Source organism: Protopterus annectens, chromosome 9.part0 (assembly GCF_019279795.1).
Source record: "Protopterus annectens isolate FY-2018-M chromosome 9.part0, PAN1.0, whole genome shotgun sequence".
NCBI classification, from domain to species: Eukaryota; Metazoa; Chordata; order Ceratodontiformes; family Protopteridae; genus Protopterus; species Protopterus annectens.
In genome coordinates this window covers 1739945578-1739972722 of record NC_056743.1, presented here as the reverse complement: position 1 = coordinate 1739972722, position 27145 = coordinate 1739945578, and the positions used below count along the sequence as shown (strand labels likewise).

The 27145-nt window shown below is 42.8% G+C and overlaps 1 protein-coding gene across 1 annotated transcript in view; it reads right to left on the bottom strand.

Moving 5' to 3' along the window:
* The window catches only part of DNM2 (dynamin 2), a 1995561-nt gene that overhangs the window by 938847 nt on the left and 1029569 nt on the right, over positions 1–27145 (bottom strand). The window lies entirely within an intron of this gene.

Genomic DNA, 27145 nt, shown 5'->3' with positions numbered 1-27145 from the left:
TCTTCAAAAGCTCGAGAGCTGCATACTGGCTCGAGGCCACCCCATATCCCATGATGCCTGGTGCTAGATACCCAGATCTCGTTTGGTAAGTCTAACTGCAGACATAATAAGGAAAGGATCCTATCCTGGAATATATAAAAACTCCAGAGAGGCTACTAGACAGAAAGGAATGGCCAGAGAAGACTCAGCCAGTGAAAAACCATACAGAACTCTTCTCGGTCTACTAGGATAGGGGGATGGAGGGTGGGACGCAAGAAAGAAGGTGAGAGGAGACAACTAACATGGAACGTTATGGTAGATACATAACTTCTTTATGTTAAGTTGTCTATCTCGCCTTCATTCTTGCTGGTTGGGACAGCGTCCCTAGCACCTAAAATCCTGGGTGGCTCACTGGAACAAACTCTTCAGAACAGTGGAACCAAAATCAGCTCTGCCCCTGGAAACCACGTCCAACTTATAATGCGAAATGAAAGTATGAGGGTTGGCCCACGAGGCCGCTGCACAAATAGATTCCATGGGCAACCTAGCCTGAAAAGCCACAGAAGTGGCTAAAGCTCTGGTGGAGTGACCTTTTGGTTTAACAGGCAATTCTTTATTCCTTAGCTGATAGATAAATGTGATGATAGAAGTCAACCACTTGGATAAGGTTACTTTTGAGAATGGTAGACCTTGTTTACCCTCAGCATAAGAAAGGAAAAGCTGGTCCGATTTTCTGATGTCCTTAGTCCTATGCAAATAAAAGCGCAGTTGCCTGTGAACATCCAACTGGTGCAACTTATATTCCGCCCTGTTGGAGTGGTTGGGAAAAAACACAGGAAGGTCAATGGACTGATTCAAGTTATTCTCAGAAGAGACCTTGGGAAGGAAGGATTTGTCCTGAGAGCAACCCTGTCATTGTGGAACACTAGGTACGGAGGACGGATAACAAAGAGCCTGGAGTTCCGAAACTCTTCTGGCTGAAGTAATAGCTACCAAAAAGAGGGTTTTCCAAGATAAAAACTTCAAAGAACAAGAAGCTGCAGGTTCGAAGGGGGGCAAAATTAGAGAAGCTAGAATCAAATTTAGATCCCACGGAGGTGGAGGATCTCTCACTGGGGGCCTGAGCAGAGTGGTCCCTTTGAGGAAAGCTTTGCAAAGCTTATGAGACATTATATTACTTCCCAACAGGCCAACGTGAAAATCTGAAATTGCAGCTGAGTAATTGTAGCGGAAGCGGACCCAGCATGAAAGAGTTCCGCAAGAAATTCCAATATGTGGTGTACAGGGGCTGAAAAGGGGTCTATACTCTTACCCTCTGCCCAGGACAAAAAACTTTTCCACTTACTAGCCTAAGTTTTTCTAGTGGTAGACTTGTGCGATAATAAAATGATTTCACGCACAGAGTGGGAGATATCAGGAAGCCTGGCTAAGGTTGGAAGTGGAGCAACCAAGCAGTGAGCTGGAGAGATTGTAGGGAATGGTGCAGCCTGCCCGATTGTTGGATCAGGTGGTCTGGAAATGGGTCCAGGATCCAAGGCTGCTCGAGAAGATGATGATGCAGGAACGGGAACCATATTTGTCGAAGCCAGTAAGGAGCAATGAGGATCATTTTGCAGTCCAATACGGTAGCTTTCTGTATCAGCTTGGGGATTAGGGGAAAGGGAGGAAATGCATACAGAAGTCCCGGAGGCCAATCGTGGACTAGAGCGTCTTTGGGGGAATGTCCTGGAAGTGGAAGGGGAGAGAAGAAATTGCTGCACTTGCTGTTGAAGGGGGTGGCAAAGAGGTCGCAGCAAGGTTGTCCCCATTTGTGGAAGATTTGGTCCATCACTACCTGATTCAGAGACCACTTGTGAGGCATGAGAATTGCTCTGCTCAGCCTGTCTGCTATGACGTTGGATCTCCCAGGGATGTGCGTTGCGGTCAGAAACCGTTGGGAAGAGATCGCCCACTGCCAGAGTCTGAGTGCTTCTCGACATAGGGGGTAGGACCTGGTTCCGCCCTGCTTGTTGATGTACCAGATAACCGACATATTGTCCGTTTGAATTGCAATGGTGCCGGTAGGAAGAGAGTCCTGAAGAGCTTGCAATGCTAAAAGCACGGCCCTCATCTCCAAGACGTTTTGCAGATGGTACTCGAGGTTGCCAGGTGCCCTGGACTGTTCTGCCCTGATAATGCCCCCCCCACCCGATCAGGGAGGCACCCGTGGTCACCGTAGCAACTGGAGGGGGAAGTACAAATGGTCTGCCCTGGGGCACTAATGTGGAGACCATCCACCACACAAGGTGCTTTTTGCATGCTTCTGTGATAATAATCATGTGAGACATGGGAAGCTGCTGGAAGGACCATTAGGTAAAAAGAAGTCACTGGAGGATCCTCATGTGAAAACAAGCCAGAGGGATGAGTATGATCGCTGCTGTCATGAGACCCAGGGTTTGGAGGACAAACCTGGCTTGAATTCTCTTGCATCCTAACAAGACCTGCACCTGTTGGCGAATGACTAACACCCTGTCTGGTGGAAGCCTGGCTGACCTGTCTTTTGTATTTAAATTTGCGCCTATAAAGGTGATAAGACTGACAGGGTGACAATGCAGATTTTTCGAAATTTATTGTGATACCTAGTCTGGAGCAAGTCTGGATTGTGTAGTCTCTGGCTCGCAGAAGGTGATGCCTGGTGGAAGCAGTGAGGAACCAGTAATCTAGATATGGAAACACCTGGAATCCTTGTAGTCTCAGGTGAGCGGTAACTACTGCCATACATTTGGTGAACACCCTGGGGGCTGTGGTGAGACCAAAGGGCAGAGCTCTGAACTGATAATGGCTGGCTCCCAGCTGGAAGCGGAGGAATCTTCTGGAGCGCCTGTCCATTTTGATGTGATAGTACACATCCTGAAGATCTATGGAGCACATCCAATTGTCCTGACCCAGAAAGGGTAAAATGGACTGTAGCATGACCATCCGAAACTTCGTTCTTTGAACAGACCTGTTTAGTCTGCTGAGATCCAGAATGGGTCTCCAGTCCCGTCTTTTTTGGTACCAAAAAGAACCTTGAGTAAATTCCGGATCCTTGCTGGTCTGCTGGGACTTGCTGGATGGCCCTTTTTCTTAGCAGTTTTGAAACTTCTTGAACTGCTTGATCCCTTAGATTGGGTGGAACATATGGAAGGGACTTGTTTAACAACAAGGGAGTGCAAACAAAGGGAATTCTGTAGCCTCCGGATATAACAGACTGTACCCATTTGTCTTGTGTTATGTCTTGCCAGGCTCTTGGGTACAGAGGTCATCTTCCCCCGACTGCCTCCAGAGGTGGGCAGCTGGGCAACCCTTCAGGGATGCTGGAAGGGCTTGTCGGAGAAGGTTCTCTGCTGCCCTGGTTTTGCGGACCCCCTCTGCCACGAGGGTGGCGTCTGTTATTGTTCCCTCCTCTGCCACTGGATGGGAACTCACCACGTGTGTCCGGCAAGGCTCCCTGGGATTTCCGGAACCACATCTTTCCACTCTTCTGACCCTTGGGATATGGTCTGGAAGGAGTGGAAAAACGGACTCACACAGCAGAGAGAGTCTTGCCTTCCTGCTCACACCTGGTAAGGGTGTCCTTCACCTGTGATCCAAAGAGAGAGGAACCATCAAAGGGGTGTTGGTGAAGGACGATCTGAAAGGTTCCGCAAAGTTACAAAGCCGCATCCAAGCGTGCCTCCTTAGGGCGATGCCTGTGCCTGCGGCTCTACTCGCGCCATTGGCTGCATAAGAAATGAGCCTCATGGAGGAGTTCACCACTGAATTAAGAGTCCCTAGCTGGGAGGCTGCCTTAGCCTGGGCCCCCTCAGCTGATGGATCTTGGAGGGTATCTCCAAGCTCTTTAAGGAGATCCCTTTGAAGACAGGTAAAGTGGCACAAATAATTCAGAGACTTCATGGAGAAGGTCGCTGAAGAGAACATCCGCTTCCCATATCTGTCCATCGTCCTGGACTCTTTGTTAGGGGGATGGACAGATGAAGAAGTTTCAGCCAACTCCTTCTTTGTGGCTGCCGCTACCACCATGGCATCAACGGGAACACCTTTGGTCAAAAACTGTTTGTCTTGTGGTGCAGTTATGAATTTTGCAGGTCTTCTAGGGGTCGGTTCCACTGTGTCTGGAGCTGACCACGCCTTCCGAGCCACCACAGACATGAGTGGGTCGAAAGGCAGAGACACCCAGGAGGCGGAAGGTTGGGATCCAATCGCATCCAGGAATACAGACTCATCCTCAGAAGGGCTAAGGGTAGACCAGTTCCCCCTCTGCCTAAGCATCTCAAGGATGTCTGAGAATGAGACATCTTCAGAGGGGGACCTCGGGGACCCTTCCAAATCCTCTAAGTCGGTATCTGATGTGACAGACTCAGGAGAGTCAACATGCTTCCTCTTGCATTTCCTCTTACGAGGTGGCTCCTTTGAATGATCATGGGAGGCCTCGGAAGAGGAAGATACACCCAAAGGGGTGCCCTGTAGCGTTGGATCCCCACTCTTGGGGTCTGGAGGAGGGGCAGAGGCAGGCGCAGGCACCATAGTGGGAGCAGCCAAAGAGGATGATCGTGGGGCTGACTCAGGGGCCAGCACACTCCTCATGACCTCAAGGTGTCCCTGCTCAGATGCTGAGAAGGCTCAGGTTCCGAAGAGACCGGAATCCCTCTCAGCACCGAGGGGGACGGCTCAGAAGCCGATGTAGGAGCAGAGCTCACCTGCGCCAAAGCTCCGAGGGGGAGAACGGGGTCAGACAAGGGTCCGATGACACTCGCCCCCTCGGAGCCGACGATGGAGTCCCGGCGCCCAGATCCCTCCAAGGACAGTACCAAGGAAGTGATCGCAGCCGACGACGGAACCGAAGGAGAAGGTATCGGTGCCGACGGTTCCACGATTCGAACCCCAACGAACTCTGGCTCCGAACTCAAGGGAGGAGTCGGAGGAGGAATGACTGCAGACAAGGACGGAGCCAAACCCTGTTGAGGGGGGCTGAACAACAATTTTGCTAGGGCCTGCGATTTCAAAAGCCTGCTGACCACTCTCTCCAAGTCGTGATCTCACAATCTCTATGACCGAGAAGAATGGGAGGGCCGATGACTGCGCTCCGATTGGAGCAGAGGAGACCTCAGAGCCGAGCGCATCGACTCCAGGGAGGGAGACCTAGATCTCTTTCGACTCCCTGCCGGCTCCGAAGTGCGTGTCAGAGCCGACTGAGAGGCAGGCACATTGGTTCCAGCCGGAACCAAGGCAGAAGTAGCAGCTTCACCTAACGACGGCTCCGAACTGGGAGTTGAAGATTTAGGTGGCTTGGAGGACTTCACGGGCTGAGCCTTAGCCAGTGACTCCTCCAGTTTGAGCAAACCCCGTAGGATTAACTTGTTCCTACGCTCCTGCAGGACTCTGACTGAAAGCATGGCAAACCGAACAAGAGTCCTGCAGGTGCACGGCGCCGAGACAATAGACACAAGAAGTGTGACCATCTGTCAGAGACATCTTCTGACAGCATGAATCACACTTCTCGAATCCGGACACCTTGGCATCCTTAGAGATAGCTAAAGAAAGGAATACCAGACAAAAAACACAACTATAACAATTTGAGTATAGTAACTATAACACACACACAAATTACCACACCCAAAAACAGTTAAGGATACACACAATAGTCTAATAACAACAAATAGACTAAACTAAGTAAATACTAACTATATATATTTTTTTTTAAAGAAAAAAACAGGTTAGCCTCTAACTTAAACGGCTACTTCAGAAAAGAGAGGGGGGGGGGACTCTCCAACTGAAATGAGTTTTCTGAAGGGAAGGGGAATACATGTAAGGAAAAGATATATACCTAAACAAAGATACCCCAAGAAAGATAGTACACTGCGATTAACCAACTACACTAGACCTACTAGTTTTTTTTATCAAAAACAGATAATAATAAAATATACGACCTGAGCCGGTAAGACAACCTCGCAGCAGAAGCGGCAAACGAGATCTGGGTATCTAGTGCCAGGCATCATGGGATATGGGGTGGCCTCGAGCCAGTATGCAGCTCTCGAGCTTTTGAAGATGGCCGAGTCGGAGCCGAGGATCGGCTCCGAACCCAACCAGCAAGAATGAAGGCGAGATAGACAACTTAACATCCACTGTTCTACTCTCTCCACCTGCTGCAAAAGAGATCAGTTTCATGGAGCAGTTGACTAGGCTGTGAGGAAACTATCGGAAACCCCTTCAACTACTGAACCTTGGAGAGTATCTCCTAACTCTTTCGGGAGGTCTCTCTGCAATCTAGTAAAATGGGTTAGGTAATTCAGTGATCTGAGGGAAAAAGTCACTGAAGAAAAAATGTGCTTTCCATATCTGTCCATCGTATGAGACTCCTTGTTCAGTGGATCTTGGTGGCTGACTCCACCACCATAGCATCTACTGGGACTCCTTTAGTTAGGAAATCTTTGTCTGCTGGGATGTGATAAACTTATCTGGCCTCCTAGGAACAAGCTCCACTGAATCTAGAGACTTCCACACCTTCTAAGAAACTAGGTCCATAAGCTTGTCAAAAGGTGGAGACACCCAAGAGGTGGAAGGGTGAGATCCAAAGGCCTCCAGGTATACTGACTCCTCTGCCGAAGGGTTACTGGACTTCCATCCACCTCTCTGCTTAAATATTTCTAGGATGTCTCCAAAGGAGACATCATCAGAAAATGACCGTGGGGACCCTTCAGCTTCATCGAGGTCTGTATTAGAGGTGATGGACTCCTCTGGGGAGTCTAAGTGGTTCCTCTTGCACAGACTGTTCTGAGGGACCTCCTCAGAGGGGTACTCCGGGGAGGTTTCAGAAGAGTGGGGGATGCCCTGTGGGGCATCCTGAGGTTTAGGATCTCTGCATTCCTGTGGAAGTGAGGACATAGATGCAGACACCGATGCTTATGGGGGAAGAACGTCCGGAGATGACAGCAGAACTGCCTGTGGAGACAGTACTCTCCTCATCACCTCAAAAGCCTTCTGCCCCTGATCTGAGGAAGTCACTGGATCCGAAAAGATAGAGGGAATCCCCAGAAATAAGGACAATGGGCCCAAGGCCGATGTAGGAGCTGAGCTAATGCCCCGAGAGATGAAGCCAGATCTGACAACTGTCAGATCCGACTTGCCTCCCCGAACCTGACTGGACAGCGTCAGCCCCTAGACTCCTTGAGTTCCGATGAAGCCAAGGACGTCAATCAATAGTCTAATCCAAAGATCCTGAAACAGGTCTCGGATCCGAAGGTTCCACTATTATCAGCTCTGGACATTCTGGCTCCAAAGTCCAAGGTCAGATCGGAGGAGGAATCAACGTAGAAGAGGAGGATGTGGTTGTATCTGAAGCCCTCGAGGTTGGATCAGATAACTACTTGGCCAGCGCTAGTGTCCTTAATAGCCTCTGTACCACTCTATCCACGTTGTCGTTGGATAGGCTCCTGGAAGACCAAGTTGAGAGGGCTGGAGACTTAGTAGGCTGAAAAATGGGTGACCTTAGGCTCAGAGAGAATGGCTCCAAGACAGGGGACCGGCTCCAAATCTCAAATTCCTTTGGCACCAAGACAGATGGTGCCTGGGCTATAGGTCTGTCAGATCTGATAGGCTTCAGATCCGGTATAGATGTTTTTACGATCTTTTTTGATAGATCCGATTGAGCACTGGAAGAGGAAGATCTCTTCTCAGATTTATCAGATTTTGCAGGAGGAGATCTGTCAGATTTGTGTAAACCTGGACCTTCTTGTATTGCCTCTGAGAAGGGGGGGGTTTAACAGTTCTTTCAATATTAATTTGTTTTTCCTCTCCAGGAGTGTTCTGTGAATAAAGTAATTCATAGGTTCATAGGTTCATACTAGGCTATCTGCCCTGGGGCATTTATAAGCCTAGCCCGAGTGTGTTTGGCTTTTGCCACCCTTTGATTTGAGTTTGCTGTGCCCTTTCTAAGGTTAGTTTACTGTGCCTCTGTCTAGTAGTGACACAGAAGTAATCCCCGGGGTAAACCTACGATCTCCCATCCACTCATCAAGATTCCTCTTGAAGAGAGTCAGGGAGGTGCTCTGCCTAACATGGACTGGGATTCTATTCCAGAGCGAAGGGAGCCTCTGGGTTATGAATCTGTCCCTTCAGCATGTTCTATTTATTTCTGTGCTGAGGTTCAAGTCCCTCGAGCACGTGGTTCTAAGGGATTTAGATTTTCTGAGGTGGAGCATGTCCATTAATTCTGGGTTGGACATATCTTTCTATGTCAGGCATAGATCACCACGAAGTAGGCGGTATGCAACTGAGTAGAGCTGGAGTTTTTTTAACCGGGCAGCATATGGGATCTGTTGGAGTCCCTTGATCCTCTTTGTGAAGTACTTTTGGGGTCTTTCTAGTTGCTGCAGGTGTCGGGTAAGGTACATCCCAAAAGGGGCATTGCATTCTATGATGGGCCTGATGAGGGATGAATAAAGGGGCACTAGTATCTCACTTGATCTAGATGTGAATCCTTTCGTGATAAGGTGGGCTATGTAGAAGGTCTTTCTAACCACTTTGGCGATGTGGTTGTCGAAGGAGAGATTGCTATCAACTTGGGTCCCCAGGTCCCTAATTACTTATTCCGTACTCAATGGGTTACCACCTATGTGGCAATTTGTGGGCACTTTGTTTTTGCCAGAGGGTATGACTATACACTTTTTGGCATTTAGCTTTAGGCCATGGCTCTGGCACCAGTTATCCATCTCTGTGAGACCTTTTTGGAGGATGTTCATGTCAGCTGGAGAGTCAATTATGGTGCCAAGTTTGCAGTCATCTGCGAACTTGGTCAGCCATAGTCCTCCCGTGTTGGCCTGTACCTCAGAAAAGTATATGCCGAACAAGAAAGGTCCCAGAACAGAGCCTTGTGGGGCAATTCTGACTCTGTGGGTTCTGTCTTTGAGCCAGTTAGCAACCCATCTTGTGACATAGGGGTTTATATTTAAGCTGGATAGCTTATCTATGATGCCCGAGTGGGGTATTGTGTCAAATGCCTTTGTGAGGTCCAGATAGGCTGTGTGGACTACCTTCCCTTCATCTATGGCCTTGGTGACTGTTTCAAAAAAGTCGACCAGGTTCAAGAGGCAGGATCTGCCCTTGACAAAGCCAAATTGGGTAGGATCTAGTGTCTGTAGGTCCCCAATGTCTTTGTTTATGAGTTCCATGATGATCCTCTCCATGGCCTTGCAGATGAGGCTAGTCAGGCTTATGGGGCAATAGTTACCAGGGTCCGTTGAGGCACCACCTTTGTGGAGTGGGACCACTGTTGCTGTACGCCATTCTTTGGGTACATATCCTGTAGTGAGGCTGAGATTGTACAGCAGTTTTACGTGAGGGTTTAGTTCTTCTTGGAGTTCATGTAGGACGCAACCCGGGACTCCGTCTGGTCCCATTGAAGCAGTGTTTTTTGCTTTGGAGAGGGCGGCTTTCACCTGAGCATCTGAGATGTTAGGGAGGCTGCACTCTGCTGGGATAGATATTTGCTCTTTTGGGGGGGGGGGGGGGTTTGCACTGAACCTGTCTGCCAGGATGTTGGCAATGTCTGTGGATTCAGTGTATTTTTTGTCGTTTAGAATCAACTCTGAGCATATCTGGAAGTTGCATCCCAGGTTCCTAACATAACTAAAGAAAGCCTTGTGATTGTCTTTAGTGTCCTGTGCAACTTTTCTCTCGAAGCTGGTCTTGGAGGATTTTATGAGGGATCGTAATTTTTTGCTAGTACTGATCAGAGATGCCTTCCCTTTTAGGGATTTTGCTCTATCATGTAGTAGCTTCCTCCTTCTGTTGTACAACTTATTTATGGCTGGGGTCCACCAGACTGGACGCCTGCCTTTGGACGATTGGGTCTTGGTTTTGTTTGGGATAGCATGATCCATGCATTTCTGGAGGTGTCCATAGAATGCGTTTATATAGGATTCTGTGGTTTGGGCCGTAGTTTCCACTGGCCCGGGGGCCTTGAAGGATTCCACCTCGGTTTTGAGAAGTGTGAAGTTTGCTTTTGAGAAGTTTTTCACTGTGGTTTTGTGGGCTGGGGGTCGGGTTTTGGATTTCCAGTGAAATTAATTTATGGTCTGATCTTACCAATGAGGGGTATACTTCTGGTGTGGAGCATAGGGTCCCCATGTTGGTGATGATCAAGTCAAGTATGTTTTCCCCTCTTGTGGGAGTTGTGACAAGTTGTTCCATGGCATTTGAGTTTATAAATTCCAGGAACCTTTGGGCTAGGGTGTTGGGGCTTGAGTAATGCTCCCAGTCTATGTTTGGGTAGTTGAAGTCACCCAATATAATGGTGTTTGGAGAGATCTTCATGTTCTCCAATGTTTTCAGGAAAGCCAAGTGGGATTCCTGATTTTGAGACGGTGGTCTGTAGCATGCTATAAACTGAAAGCAGTTTTGCCCACTGTTAGTTGCACATGGATGGTTTATGATGCTTCGTGCAACGCCACTAACCTGGAGGTGTGGGTATCCTTGATAAATATGGATACTCCCCCTCCTTTTGTGGTTCGGTCCGAGTTTTGGGGTCGAAAAGCATGATATGAGGTATAACCTGGTAGTGCTGGGGTGCTCTCTGGAGCCTTGAACCAGGTTTCTGTCACTGCACAGATATTGGTGTTCTCCATACTGAGGAGAGCTTAGAGTGCATGCATTTTGAGGTTCAGACTTCTGGCGTTTAGCAGCAGTACCCTTAGTTTCTTGTTCTTTGTGTTTTCTATGGAGGTGGGTTCGTCTTTTGAGCCTTGCCTAAAAAAGGCACTATGGGGGTGGCAAGAGCCTTTGCCAGGATCCGAAAGCCCAGGGGTGACAGGTGCAAGCCATCCCTAGCAAAGCAACGTGGCTTGTCGAGCATGTCATCCCAGGCTGACAGGCACTGGATCCCCTTTGAATGACACCAAAATTTTAGCCAATTGTTAAAATCGATCATTTTGTCTTTATACTGTGGCATCATTCTAGGTGAGGGTAAGATGCTGCTCAAGGTCAGGGTCATACCGGCCTGGGCTACATGATCGGAGACCTCCTCTATGTCTCTTTTCATGTAGTCGAGGGAGGTACGTCTCAGGTCATTCACACCAGCATGTACTATGACAGAATCATATTTGTACTTGCTTTGGAGTGACCTGAGTGCTTGCGTTATGTGGCAGATCCTAGCGCCCGACAGGCAGCTCACTGTGACCTTCTCCTTGTTCAGCCTGGTGAGCAGGACGTCAGTGTGTCTGACTATAGAATCACCTATTACAAGTGCATCAGGTGTGTTATTCAGCCTTAAGGGCTGTGACGGTTTGGCACACTGACTTTGCGAGCTATGTGTTGCAAGTGTTTTGCTGTGGGGTAGCATTTGCTTGGGTGTCTGCTTTGGAGGTCTCTGCTGCTTAGGTAGATTTTTATTTAGAGCCTCAGAGTATGTTTTTGTGTGTTTATGTGTTTGGTTTGCTGTTGTGGTAGGACTATGTGAGACTGGATTAGTGTTGTGTGAGGTTACCTTCTCCTTCTGACTGGTTTCACCAGTTCTGAGGTGAGAGAGCTCAGCCACCAGTTTGGCTATATGGTTGCATCTCTCACATATGTTTGAACCTGTTTGGAGGAGGAGAGGGTTGTCCGTGTACATGAGGCAGTTGTAACATTGCCTCAGGATTCCCAGATTCACCAGCTGGACTGGAGAGAAAACCATTAACTGATCTTTGGACATGCTAGAGTAGTAAAGGGAACTCTTTTATCACTTAATTAGAAAGGACCAATAGGGGACAAGGTAATTTTGGAGAGTATATGAGGATGTAGTGCTTTTAGTTTATTAGTGCTAGATTGTAAGATTGCTTATTTGGGCAAGTGCAGGGCCTTAGATTGAGAATAGGGTGTTTAATTTGAGAGATAGAGCAGTTCTAAGGGAAAAAGTGAAGAGCAGACTTTGTGGAGCCGGGAATAGTTTACACCTGATTAAGCGGCGCTGCCCGATGCTGCTATGCTGTCAGCAAAAGCCACGCTAAAGCGGGTTTTTATGCAGGGAACTTCAAAGAGCTAGAAATGGCCCAAAACGGTCAATTACTACAAGATTCTTGTGCTGAGGTCACTCCTTCAGGGACAGATAGGCTGCTCAAGGCTCCCCACTTCCACTGGTGAGCAAAGAAACTTCCCTCTATCCAAGTAAAGAAATGGGCAACACAGAAACTATCCAAATGTCCAGAATACAGCAAAGCCTGTATAAGGGACTATTCTAGTTTAGGAAAGGCGGGAAACAAGGATATTTTTTTCTTTTTTTTTCAGGAAAACAACAGGAGAATTACAGTATATTCAATGCACAGGCTAGCGCACTTGAGTGGGCAGTCTCAACAGTTAAATATAACAAACGTTTAAACTAAGTGCAGGTAATAAAAAACACAAAAACAAGCTTATAACAGTTAAATCAGCAGTGTAAACTCGCTTTTCAGTGAGAAAGGACGGTCGCACAGGTAGTAACAGAAAAAATATACTTATATCTTGAAAGCAGTCACTCTTTTCGTTTCTCTGCTGCTAGCACCACTCTGCAGGACCACGAGGAGCTGTTGCTGAGTAGGATAAGCGAAAAAAACACGCCAAAGCGGGTTTTTATGCAGGGAACTTCAAAGAGCTAGAAATGGCCCAAAACGGCCAATTACTACAAGATTCTTGTGCTAAGATCACTCTTGTAATGACAGATAGAGCAAGACTCCTGGAGATGGACAGCTCCCAGACAATAGACACAAATTGTTTGTCTATCAGTTGACATTTTTTGTCCACATTTCTCGCATTTTTTGAAACCTGTTTCAACTCCTTAGAAGACATTGTAACAGAAGGATAGAGCTAGTTTGAAAAGATATATATATATATATTTTTTTTTTTTTTAAGAAATGAAGGGAGGGCAAAGCCCTCTAAGTTAAATGGGCTATGCCCGGGAAATGGAAAGGATAGGGAAAGGAGAAAGCCATCTAACTTAAACGGGCTGAGGGGATAGCAGTTCTCTAACTCAAACAAACTGACTACTTTATTTGAACAGAAATAACAAGCAGAAGGGAAACAACAAGCAGATAGACCAGCCCTCTAACTTAACGGGCTAAATAAACTTTTAAAGAAAGAGCCGGGATAGGGAAAACAAGGCTTAATCAAAGATGACAGCCAACAGCAGAAAAAAAACACAAAAGGCAGAAGTACACTAAGCAATACCAAAAAATTATTAATTTTACACAATTAATGAGAATAAGCAACTTTTATGCAAGAGAGAATAGTAGAAATGTCATACTTAACCAGAGCTAGTAGAATGAGCACCTGATCTTGTTTAGCGGCAAACGAGATCTGGGGAGCTTTCCTGGTGTATGCTGGGATAGGTTTAGCCACGAGCTAGTGGAAGACCTCGAGCTTGTATATAAAGGCAGAGTCTGATCCGAGGATCAGATCCAAACCTGCCCTGGTAAGAATGAAGGCGAGATAGGACAACAACACATAGGAAGTTTGAATGAGAAAGTCAAACCTAGAATCAAAGTGTTTGCAGCCAAGTGGCACAGAATGTCAGGGTAGTGTATAACAGAAGAATGTCAAACATAAGGAGTACAAAACAACAGTGCAACCAGTACTACTGTATGGTACAGAAACTTGGGCAACAAAGTCAGAGCAGTTGAAGCTAGAGGTAATGTAGATGGCCAGTAGGACGCACACTATGGAACAAACAAAAATGTGATCATCAAGGCGGAAACCAAAGTAATTCCAATTGTACAGAATGTCAAAAAAACCCAGATTATGATGGTTTGAGCACATAAGCAGGAAATCAGAAGACAATCTGGGAAGAAGATTTGGGATAAACAGGAAGAAGGCAAGACGAAACAAGGATGTCCAGCAAAGAGGTGGATGGACTGTATGACAGGAGACATTCAACAGTCAAGCATGACTGCTGAAGAAGATAGGAAGGTGACACCGAATCAACAGAGATGGCAAGATTTGAAAAGACACCACAACTCCTGTAGAAGATCAGAAAAATGGCTTTGCTGATTATAATACAAAAAGGTGGCAATCAAAATGAGGCACACACTATTTCTACTGATATGTGGTGACTTATATTAATTTGCGACATATATATGGGTCTACTGCTTTTAGTCAAATTACATTTGGTCGAAAATGATTTCAGGCAGCCCACTTCACTGAAACCTCATTTGACTGAAAGCACATTTGGTCTTATTACATTTGGTCGAAAATGGTATTCAGCCCCTGCCCCACTGCAGTGCGACCCTGGAGTGAGAATATAACGTTAGGGGGGTGTGGGGGGCACAGCCCCCCTCATTTTGCAACCAGGTTTTACTGATGTTATATGTTTTAATGTATTTTTAATGGCTACATATGTATATAATAGTGCATAAAAACTGCAATTATGTGGGGGGCTATGCTACCCATATCCCCCCAATGTGGGGGGCTGTGCCCCCCCCACACCTCCCTTACTGAATATTCTCACTTCAGGGTCGCACTGCAGTGGGGCAGGGGCTAAATACCATTTTCGACCAAATGTAATTCAATCAAATCTGCTTTCAGTCAAATGAGGTTTCAGTGAAGTGGGCTGCCTGAAATCATTTTCAGACCAAATGAAATTCGACCAAATATAGATATATATATATATATATATATATATATATATATATATATATATATATATATATATATATATATATATATATATAAATAGGTACCAAGGTATGCCACTAAATAGAGGTTTTGAATTTTTTGCTAGGATGAGTACTCTCATGCTCTGGTGTAGCTACAGCAAATGTTCACCCAGACAGATCCTATGCATTGGGAGATAAGATGGGGTACTTATGCGACAAGGGAGTACATCTTTGAGACTGCCAGAGCCCTACTTTTAGAGCATAATTTCAAAGAATGGTTGAGGGAGTGTTTGGCAAAAGTTTTGAACTCACTCAAATTCTCACTTTATAGTAATATAACAATACACAAATTAATTAAAAATAAATAGGCACTGTTATGCTTCATAATACTGATAGCTAAAAAGCTATTACAAGGAATTGTAACTGTAAATCTGAACTGACAGAAGATGTTACTGATATGACTGAAACAGAAGAGAAAGCAGAACAGAAAAAATATATATTATTATGACTCAACAAGTAGCACACTTGCCTTTGATGCTGGAAAATTTAGTTTTCATTTTTTTTTTTTCAATTTTGTGTTTGGTTAACTAGGGTAGAGCACTGACTCACAGTGACTGTTTCAGAAGTAGTCCGGGAGCAATGCCTGGTTGGATTCACACTATATGCAAATGGAGACTAAGGGAATCAAAACCTGGACCACAGAAAGTAGCTTGTTAACAGCTCACAGCCTTACCCCTATATGCCGTCCAGACAAAATGTGACAACTGTGGGCTCTATTATCACACTACAAATTGGAATTCATTTTCCAGTACTGGCACTGCAGTACAGCATAAATGAGTGTGTTTTTCTTCTCAGTGTGTTGTAAATCAAGTGAGATATTAAAACAAGGGTCAATCTGCCTCAGCTCATAGGCAAGTACTAAGCTAGCTGCTCTTGAAGGCCATTTTAAGCCTAGTTAATTTCCCTTTTTCTGCTTGAAATAACTTATTCCATTTGGATATAAAGTGGCCTTACCCATTCCATGGTCAATAATTATATATTACCCGTAATGAGAATAACTGGGATCATACCACAGATAATTTGAGGGGACCCATGCATGGGATAAATCATCTAGGAGCTGCCTCTGTCCATTAGAAGTACAAAGGGGAGTCCTGGGGTAAATTTTCTGTTTGCCATCCATAGATCTAAGCTGTGCTTTAAAATAGACAGGGATGGACTTCGTTTTACGTGGACAGGGAATATGTTTCACAGCAGTGGTATCCTCCGTGAGATACACCTCCCTCTCCAAACCATTCTGTTGATGTTGCACAACAGGTTTAGATCCCTAGACAAAGTATTTCTTATGCCATCTGACTTGTTGATGTGCAGTAAATCCATCAGTAATGGATAGGAGGATGCCCTGTATACCAGACAAAGGTCACCTCACTGCATTCTGTAGGATACAGAGTACAGTGACAGGGCTTTGAGCTGGTCCATGTAGGACATGTTATTTATGCCCTGTATCCTTTTAGTAAGGTACATCTGTGGGTGTTCCAGTTGCGGAGTCTGAACAAATACATGCCAAAGGGACATTGTATTCAATGATTAGCCTAATGAGGGCTGAGTTAAGTTGGCGGTGGTTCAAGTGGATGCAAAATATCCCACAACACAAATCGAAAGAGTAGGGGTGGTTTATTGTCAGCTACTTGTTTTTATTCTATTATACTTGTGCAGTGTACATACAAATTGACACAAATTCAATGTCCTTTCTAACTGCATCTCAACCACTTCACCCCTTTTGCCACATCCATCTTTTTACACCATCTACTGCACATTAATTTCCCCCACTTTGTTACACATTTTTTTGCCCATCACATTTTCCAGAAAAAAATACATAACTGAAAACAGTGTTTTATCCCATTTATCCACTTCACTCTCCTTTTTTGTGTGTTCCACATAATACAGTATTCATATAAATTTCTTTAAAATATTTCTATTTGAACTGCTCCTTAAATAAAATAATTCGGAATCCTAAATATCTTACATTCAAAAACACTTGTCCTGTGTTTTCTTTTACATTATATACAGTACACAGCCTCTTGTCCTACACCTTGTATTCCATACCTAGTTTTGCAAGCAATCTAATAGCCACCAAAAATATTACCACTTTCATAAATACTTAGACCTTTCTGCTTTTCTGTTACTTGGATCTCAGCTGTTCCAGAGGACAGACAAAAACAGTAGCTTTCATTATTTTATGAGAGTCTCCTCTTCTCCTACAACTCACTTAGATTTATGATCTATATCTTCATTTTGCCAGCTCGTATTTCATCACTATTGTCGCCTGTTTTCCTTATTTAGTCATTCTTTCCAAGCAATACTTCTTGACATTTTTATAGATCATACATATTACTTCCTCACCTTCTTGTTTTACTGTTTCTATATCAAAAGCAAGTATACTGACATCATGTACACCCAGAGGTGGATCATAGTCAAGTGGGCCTTAAGCAAGGTAAAGGGCCAGACTCCCCCCTCCCACAAGTAACATTCCATTACTTATCTCTTTCCCCAAATTACCGTAAAACACTATTCAAGCCTGACAGTGTGAATACTATTTTCTTCACTTTTACAAAATCAGAAATTTGGATTTAATTTAAAAAAATATATAGTTCAAATTTTACAGTAAAACCACTTTAAAGCCATTTGCTAAACAAAACATTAAAAAACAGACTTAGCATGATCAGCAATAAACTTCTTCCCTTGAAACTCACATTCTCATATTTACTGAAAATTCATCTGACAACCCAGTAAACTAAAACAGAAATGCTGGGATTCATAGTCAAACAGTATCTAGGCTTATAAGCCTAGTTAGAATGTGAGAATGTTGGCTTTCACACCCATTTTAATGTATTTTTGCTATGCCCTTTTTCGAAAGTTAGTATACTGTGCCTCTGTCTAACAGTGAAGCACAGATTAGTGATACCTACGAACTCCCATCCACTCATCAAGATTCCTCTTAAAGAGAGTCAATGAGGGCCTCTGAAGGATGCAGAAATTCAAGAGACAAATGTCTAATGAATTTGCTACAGCCTGTCCTATTTATTTCAGTCAAGTGTCTTTTGCAGCATGTCCATTAATTCGGGTTGGACATGGCTTTATACTGTCTAGTGTACTGACTTGCACACAGTAACACAGACGACAAACTGTGAGGAAATCAAACCACGCACTACAGAAAGCAGCTTATTAACAGCTAATAGCCTTACTCATCTACAGCAAGTACCAGACAAACTGTTGTAGCACAAAACAGTACTCAATTATGGGCCTGATGAGGGATGAAAAGAGCTAAATTAAAAATGTGACTTAGTTACAATATTAACATAAGTATCTCCCCCAAGAAACTATCATCTTAGGTGATTTCAATATTGACTGGCAATCCTGTTCTGGCAACAATCCAACCCATCATGTACACCTTCATGGCTTCACCCAACTAGTCCAGTCACCAACAAGGATAAATAAAAACACCAGCAAGCACACTACCCTGGATTGGATACTAGTCAGTAAGAACCCCCAGTCATATATAACAGGCTGCTTATCAGATAGCCTCAGTGATCACTCCCCAACATTCCTACTCAAAAATACCTGTACCAAGCTAAACCTGTCATCTATCACAACGTAAAAAATAAACTTTAACCCACTCAAATTCATCTCATCCCTCAAAGAATGTAACTGGCATGCTCTAAAGTACCTCAGTCTAGATGACGCAGTTGAATTTTTTAATACTACCTTCCTGAACATCCTTAATTACCATGCCCCCATAAGATATTCCAGAACCAAAGCACAACCCTCCCCATGGCTATAGAAAACCACTAAGTCAGAAATGAAAAACAGGGATAAAGCCTGGGAGCACTGGCGCAAAACCAAAACCCCCGCAGCTAGACAGAAATTCCTAGAACTACGCAATAGAGTCAAAAAGCTAATAAAACGGGACAAATTCCAATACTACCAGTCTGCCCTAGACTCCTCACAACACAGCCCCAAACAATTCTGGTCCTCCATAAACTCCATCCTCCACCCAGGTAAAGTCAGTACCCCTCTTCCTAACATCCCTCACTCAGAAAATATTGCTACCTCATTCAACACACACTTCACCCAAACCATACTACCACTAGCTAAACAACACAACCCCCCTCCCCTCCAACCCACCCCTCCACCTAGTAATCTCCCCACCGCCTTCTCTTTTGCTCCTGTACCTTCCTCCAACATAAAAAACTCTTAACTAAACTTAAACCCACCAAATTAGCAGCAGACAACCTCCCAAGTGAATACCTACAAATCGCAGCTGATGCTCTGGCCTACCCAGTATCCATCTTGATTAACCGATCTCTGTCAGAAAGTTACGTTCCCACATTGTGGAAAGTCTCACATATAATTCCCCTCCACAAAGGCGGACCCTCTGCAGAACTAACCAATTACCGCCCCATAGCTATTCTCTCTCCACTCTCCAAAATACTAGAGAGATGCATACACTCCCAGGTCTCACACTACCTCCTTACTAACAACCTCCTTTCCAGTACTCAGCATGGTTTCCAATCAAACCATAGCACCACCACTGCCTTACTCTCCTTTACTAACACTATCCTTCAGCATAAAAACAATGGCTATCTCTCCTCTGCTACTTTCCTAGACCTATCTAAAGCATTTGACATGGTCCCACACAAACAACTTATCTCTGTCCTCAATAACCTATCCTTCTCACAATCAGTCACCAACTGGTTTCAGAGTTACCTGTCTGACCGCCAACAATCCGTTGTATGGCAGAATGACATATCTCCCCAACTACCTGTCTCCATAGGGGTTCCTCAAGGATCCATCCTTGGACCCCTACTTTTCTCTGTTTACACCAATAATCTAGCCTCTGCCACCAAACATGGCACACTCATCCAATACCCAGATGACTCAACCATCATCTGCTCAGCCCAGTCCCTACCCAAACTGCAAAACGTCACACAGGAAGCCTTTTCCTCTGTTGAAACATGGTTATCCGATGCCCAATTAATACTCAACCCAAACAAAACTAAACTACTCATCTTCCAACCCACCAAACATACTCAAAACAACTCTCACTTTAACATCACAGCAAAAGACAACACCACTATATACCCAACTGAACACACCAAATTGCTAGGAGTGGAAATAGACAATATACTAAAATTTGACATTCACATATCCATGACCATAAAAAAAGTCCACAAAAAACTAGGAGCATTATACAGAAATAAACAATTTCTCACCAAAGCAGCAAAGATTTCAATAGCAAATTCCCACCTTATCTCCACCCTACTTTATGCCTCTCCAGTATATACCAACCTAAGGCAATGTGATCTAAACAAGCTAGAGACCTGCTACAACAAAATCGCCAAATTTGCCACAGGGGCATCCTACCGTAGTCACCACTGTCTCTCACTTGCTGAACTGGGCTGGCTTGAACTTCCTCACCTCCTTCAGTGGTATCAACTCTCACTCGCCCACAAACTAGTAAACCATCCACTAAATGTCCCATCCCTCCAGAATCTACTCCAACCCTATCGCACCACCAGACCACTAAGATCCAGCAACAAAAATCACTTGCAGATCACTAAAGCCAATAACTCTGCTGGTGAAGCACTATTCTCTGCGCCATAGCCAAATTATGGAACTCACTCCCACCCACAATTACCTCCGTACCATCATGCACCAACTTCAAAACTTTATTAAAAGCGCACCTAAAAACATGCTGGCTATGCCCTTGCAACTCCCACTCTAATATCATCCACCCCATCCAACTACTACCTTTCTTTCACCTCCACTAACTACCTTGATGATAGCAAGCTCAGATGCTCATAAGCCTAGTACTTATTATACAGCAGGAACTTCTCATTGTTATATTTGTTAATGCCTGTTATGTACTTCACAGATAAAGATTCTAGTTGTCTACTGATGTACTATGTTCTTCATCTGTAAATATGTTGTAAGTAATTTCTATGTTAAACTGTTAATCGCTATGTAATCCAATGTAACTACTGTCTGTTTATTTTACTGTGGAGCTTTTCTCCCCGGGCCTCCGCTGAAAATGGACCCACGTCCAGTTGGACGCTCCCGGTCAACAAATTTAAATAAATAAAATAAATAAATAAATTATTAACAGCTAATAGCCTTACTAATCTACAGCAAGTACCAGACAAACTGTTGTAGCACAAAACAGTACATTTCACACCCATGCAGCTGCAAAAAAAGAGCTAAATTAAAAATGTGACTCATAGTTACAATATTAACATTAAACTTGTAGACTTCATGCAGTCCGGTTTATTCACAGCCAAAAACATTAAACTTGTAGACTTCATGCAGTCCGGTTTATTCACAGCCAAATAAACACAGTTAACAAGAAAAGGAAATCAATGACTGTACCCAAAGAATATGGTTCATACAATTATGCTTCTGTTTGCTACAAACTGATTCCTTTCATTACACCAGAACTATGCTAGCATGCAGGGATCAAGTACTTTCACTCATCCCACGCGCGCACACACACGTGCTTCCTTTACACCATAACTGCTCTAGGATGCAGAATCCAAGAAAACATACACACACAAAACTACATACACCTCAGATGTTGGCTTATCAAACGAATGAACAAATACAAAATGACCTAGAAGTGTATTTCAGCTTGCTGCTGTGGGAACCATACGGTACAATCCACTGCAGCCCCCTCCCCAAGCCCTCCCAACTTCTTAGCTCAAGAATCGGAGACAAAAACACAAAGTTAGGAATAAATTTTAAATACAGATCTCATACTTAGGAAGTGGATAGTACAACAGGGTTTGAATTAGCAAGCATTATCTGAAGGATAAAAAGTCTGAAACTCATTTCTCATTTAATGACTGTGGTCCACAACACTTTACCAGAAAGCCACAACTTTTATAACAAACCCAAATATCAGAAAAAAAAATCAAGGACAGTTGTGAACATGTCCACCGAGTGCACATGTGCGTGCACAGACATACACACAACTATTAATTACAACCACGTGTACGATTGCACACCTCAGTTATCTGCTTGAAATCAAGGAATGAATAAATTCATAAATAATGGCCCAGAAAGGCATTTTGGCTTGCTGCGGTCAGAATCATACACAGACAAAGACCCAAAATCAAAAAAATATTTAAATATCATCTAAGCGTATATGTCTACATAAAATGATATACTCATAGGTAGTTGCTAGGCATGCAGTCCAGCTGCCTAGGCCACAGTCACCTTGTCTTGGATCCAGAAATAAGTACATTAACGGATTCACTAAATTTAATCTGCAATTTTCTTTATTATTACACACTATTCCTCTTTTCATCAGATACAGCTGAGATGCCTAGAAATCACTTCCCATATATTCCACTTTATCCAACGTGTAAGTACACCTTCTTATAGATCATATGGAATGTTTTCCACCATAATGTATGAGGAATGATTTTTATTTCTTATAAAACCTATTTCCACTGCATCAAGCTTACTTCTCATCTACCATACCTTATTCCTAGTAAAACTAGGTACTGTGTACTAAACTTCTCCTGTCTTAAACATTGCCAGAACATTTACTTGTTTCCTTACTTAACTTCAGCCCTACTTTCTGTAACTGCTTTTCTAAGTCTTCTATTTTTCTCATCCAGTTTTTATTCTTTACTATAAACACTGAATCATCTGCATGACATAACTGCAATTTTATTATTACCCTCAACTCCAAACTTATTCAACTCATTTTACCTAAGCAAAAATTTCTTATACAGCATTTACCCAAACAAGTATATTTCTTTACATTACAAATAAACTTTATCGATAGTACATATATTGAACAAGTTCACAGGAGATGACTATCATCAAAATAAATAAATAATCAAACTAATGTGATCACAAATGTAAACAAATATGTTAAATTTTCATGCACCCAAAACAACTACAATCTGTGCTTTCACGTGGGAGCTTTGCCACCCCCACCCCCCCGAAATTAAATATACTAACTCAAAGGTTGCTCAACCAAGAAGAATGAGGATAACCTTTGCAAGCATATTACAATCAAATTGTTGCACTTTGACTCTTCATCGACCACTATAACCACTGATGAAAATTAGCAAAGTCGTGGCACGAGATAAATGCTTGCTGCAACCAAAACCAAAGCAGCCATCAAAACAAATATCACTTAATAACCTTGCTTAACTCCCTTTTTTTAGTTTCCTCCTCCATCATCCATTCACCATTACTTTAACTCTAATATTATCACAAGCCAACCTTAAAAACCTAATGATCTTCTCCCCTATACAATATCTCCTTAACTCATGACAAAATACACTAACACTATCAAAGGCTTTGGCAACCTCACATCAAAAAAGATTCCTGTTTTCTTTTCTCCTCGGACAACACTGTCAATCACTTTTCTGATTAACAACTCTCTTACTCATCTCCCCTGCACGCCATACAATACATTCATACAAAACCTCTCTTAATTATCTCATGAAACTTTTTTCTGCATTATTCTCATAAAACTCTTACAATCTGTATTACCCAATGTTAACTGTCTCCAATTTCTTAAATCCTTTCTAACCTACCTCCCCCCCCATAAAATGTTATCACTTCAAAACAAATGCCTTCCTTCAACCAGCATTCATTCATTATCTTGACAAAAATACTTCTTGCTTCATCCATTAAATCTTCATAAAAGTTATATTTTATATATTCGTTCTGGTCTCAACTTTTCATTTATTTTCTTTAAAACATCTTCCATTTCATTCCTTGCTCTCTTTTTAATATTTCTGCCAGTGTTTTTTTTTTCTATTTTCTTTACATTCTAGCAGTCTTCATACTTTTATCACACATTCATTATTTCTTCCTCCTTATATTTCACCACACCATTTTCATTTTTTTACCTGGAATAATCTACCTTCATCATATTTATCATCTTGGTCAACAATATCATGCCTCATCCCACTGCTTCTGGCCTCTAGTTAAGACAGCCTTGGCTCACCCAAGTCTTTGGTAATATACTTCACTCCCATTCCAAACCCCTCTCGTGTGTCTTTTCCCTTAATGTGCTTTTTTTTTGTAAAGCCTTCAGAACTATATGCAATACTAAGGTGTGGCCTGAGCAGGGTTTGGCAGAACATTACCTCTTTTTGTAAGGTGTCTATCCATCTCCCTGGAGGACACACCCTACTATCCTATTTGATAATGCCACTGACCCTCCCTTTTCTTGTTCTGCTGTCATCAGTTTCACACCCCCAGCTGATAGGTCACAGCAACCCTCTTGTGAAGTGCTGCACTTCATATTTACCGGCATGAAAAGTTAACTCACTTTTCTGTTACCTGATCAGCCTTTCTAAATCATGCCTTTGACTTCACATCCTCAACTTCCACAGTGCACCCATCATTCTGTCACTAGAGAACACAATTAAGAATAGTGGATGTCAAACTGACATTTGTGATACCTTACTACAGTAAACTCTCAGTTAACTGGAACTTAAGCAGCCAGCAAAAAAAAAAAAAAATCAAAGAAATATAGTACAAATTTCATGTGTTGTACTTTGTCACCCCCCACCCATGCAGAAACATACTGTACATTTTCAGAGTTTCAAAAAGGAATACACAAATAAATTCCCTCTCTCCCCAACCTGAGAACAAGTCAAACCAAACAGTATAGGGTACAGTATTAGTTAGGCCTATTTTTAATAGTAGCCCTCAAGCAACCGGAAACTACAGTTATCTGGCATCTACCAATCCCTGTAGGTTCTGGTTAACAGAGTTTACTGTAGTCACCCTCCTTTTTCCTGACATCAACCATCTGATCACAACCCTGTCTCTTAACTCTTCAATGTCACAGCAGTCTAATTTAACAATTTTGGTCCTACCCTCCAACCTCTCCAGTTTTCTTTCCCTTCAGCTGATTGTGTGGGATCATCTCAAAAGCTTTCATAAATTCCATTTATACCACATTAACCTATTCCTCCAGCATACAACTTACCTGCAACCCAATACTAAAACTGGAGCAGGTTTGAGAGACAGCAATTTGTAGCCATGAAATCATGTTGCATGTGGTCATGGAGAGATTGTTGTGTTCTAAGAAAGTATCCAGTCTTTCCATTAGGATTCTTCCCATGATTTTTCCAATCACTGCAGTTAGACTAAAAAGGCATGTAGCTGCCAAGATTCTTCCTGCTCTCCACCTTCAGTTGCTGTCCCCCAGTCCCCAAGCACTTCTGGACTAGTCAGTGGTATAATGAATAGTTCTGTCAAGGGAACTACCACTAAATTGCCATGTTACTGGTGACTGTGGGAGGCAGGGCATTTGGTCCTCACAGTTTATCTCCTTGACACAGTTTAGGGTAGAGATTGCCTTCCTTATCAAGGATTGACATCAGAGTATAGGCAAAGAGAAAGAAAAGGGGGGTCCTAAATGAAAGACCAGTACTGGCAGACTTTTTAGCAGAATCGAGAACAGAAGCTGCCATTGAAAAAGGAATAATTAGTAATGCATACAAGACATTGCATAACAAATGTTGGAGGTGTGACTGGGAAGAAAGAGGTACTTGGGAACATATTTTCTGCGAGTGCGGTGGGTTGGCAGACTTTAAGGAATCCCTGCAGAATGCACTGTTAGAGATGCTGGGTGGGCAGATTGGTGTGATGAGGGAGATGATTTTTCTGAGCTATGGTACAGAATCAGAATTGCCTAGACATGGTAAGGCCTTGCTGTGTCTAATTATTGTGACTGCCAAAAAGCAATTACTTGAAAACAGAAATCAAAATCTAAGCCAACTATATTAGAATCAGTGAATATAGTAACAGAGATAAAACTGTAACAGAGATCTTTAGAAAAGGGTAAGAGCAAATTGCATACGAAAAAATGGGAATTGTGGGAACAATACATACAGGGGAGGAATGAGGTTTAAAAGAAGGAAGGACCTAAATAAGCTATGTAATGTTTGACTGAAAATGATTGGGTAGATTACAAGTGATGTATAATGTTTGCAACTGGGAGTGGGTCAGTATGGTTTGTGATGTAAAATGCTTGCAACTAGGACTTGGTGTGGTTTTGTTGTTGTTTATATAAATGTATGACTGCTAATGTCGCAAGTCATGGTTGAATAAAGACGTTTCTTGTTTAACAAAAAAGGGGGCAGGAACTGAATAGTTTATGTAATGTTCCTTAGTTTTATATATATATATATATATATATATATATATATATATATATATATATATATATATATATATATATATATATATAGAGCAATATATGTAAAATAGAACACTTGTTAATGTTAATACAGTTTGATTACTTTTGTAAAAATATATATTTACCTATGTAACAAATGATACTTCAATAAAGGTGTTTAAAAAAATAAAGCTACAAAACACTGACAGACAGATGTGGAGATATGTTTAAAAATAAAACAGCAGAACCTGCTAACATTTAAATGGGTTTTCTGCAGTCCACCTAAAGCTACTGAAGCTCACGGGTAAAAAAGTTACTCAATAAGCACATTTAAACACTTCCAACAATGATACTGTAGATAGTCATTCTAGTATATTAACCTAAAATATGAATTCTGGATGGTAAAAAACAAGCACTGTTAACAATATTAAGCAAACTGCAAGGAAGATGTGGTACGGCTACTTTGAAATACTGAAAAGGAGCATTCCTTAACTAAAATCCTACATAGTTACCAAACCGTACTTTATAACAGCTTTTGGACTACCTGGACAGAGTATGTCAAAATATACTGCAAAATCTCACAGACCATAAAGTTCATTTTATTTGGGGAAAAAGCACAATTTTAACAGTCATTTTAATCTTCTACAATAATACACTAGAAAAAAAAATTGCTGTAAAACAGGCAGACTCTACAAATTCTTTCTAGAAATCAACAGTTCTTTAAAGTTTACTACTGCAGCACCAGATGAGTACATACTTAATAGTTACTGGACTACAAAATGTCCAGTCACCAAACTATAAATTCTCAACTCCACTTGCAAAACAAGAGGTCGAATTTAATTTTGAAAACACTAACAGGGCTCAGCTCCCAAGGCAAAAGATTCAGTCTATAAGCTGTATTAGTTTATTAATGCCACTTCCATTTATACTACATATTTCAATATGCCCAAGATCGTAGCTATCACCTCTTCTATTATGCACCAATTGTATGAATTCCTGTACTTTAAGATTAGCAATTTACTGATTTTTATATGACGCTAAATTTAAGCTTTCAACAATTCAAACAGTGATGAAGTCCCTAATTTTACTTTACTTTTTTAATACTTTACTTTCTTCATATTCCTTCACAAAGATTCTCTGTCCTGCCTGCTGCTGTCCAATGCTAGCCTGACATTGGTCACAACTGACATCCTCCTATACGAGTACCTTTACCACCTTAAATCACAGATTAATCAGATGACAACGTGTGTGCCCCCATCCACAGAATGTAAAGAGTTGGCTACAGGAAGTGCTCTGTGTGCTTGAGAATATGGTAAAAAGCAAAGTGAGTCCCTGT